Source organism: Crocuta crocuta, unplaced genomic scaffold (assembly GCF_008692635.1).
Source record: "Crocuta crocuta isolate KB4526 unplaced genomic scaffold, BGI_CrCroc_1.0 scaffold94, whole genome shotgun sequence".
NCBI lineage: Eukaryota > Metazoa > Chordata > Mammalia > Carnivora > Hyaenidae > Crocuta > Crocuta crocuta.
The window spans coordinates 612,832-613,066 of record NW_027530180.1 but is presented as its reverse complement, the minus strand read 5'-3'; the positions used below and the strand labels follow the sequence as shown (position 1 = coordinate 613,066).

The 235-nt window shown below is 66.8% G+C and overlaps 1 protein-coding gene across 1 annotated transcript in view; it reads left to right on the top strand.

Annotated features, from left to right (window-relative positions):
- RGS20 (regulator of G protein signaling 20) overlaps positions 1-235 on the top strand; it is a 77,037-nt gene that overhangs the window by 28,958 nt on the left and 47,844 nt on the right. The window lies entirely within an intron of this gene.

Sequence of the window (235 nt, the reverse complement as noted above, 5' to 3'; positions counted from 1 at the left end):
AAGAGGGAGGCGAGACCCGGATAGCACGGCCCGCGAGGAGCGGGGGGGGGCGGGCGAGCAGAGGGAGCGTGAGGGAGGGAGAGACGGCGGGAGGAAAGACCCAGCCGGAGGAAGAGAAAAACCGGGAAGGGCGACCGCGGACGTAGTAGAGCCACCAGTTGGTATTGTAATAAAAAATAAGGCACCCGCGGGACGCATGCGCACGGCCGACGGAGGCGAGCGGGCCGGAGCTTCC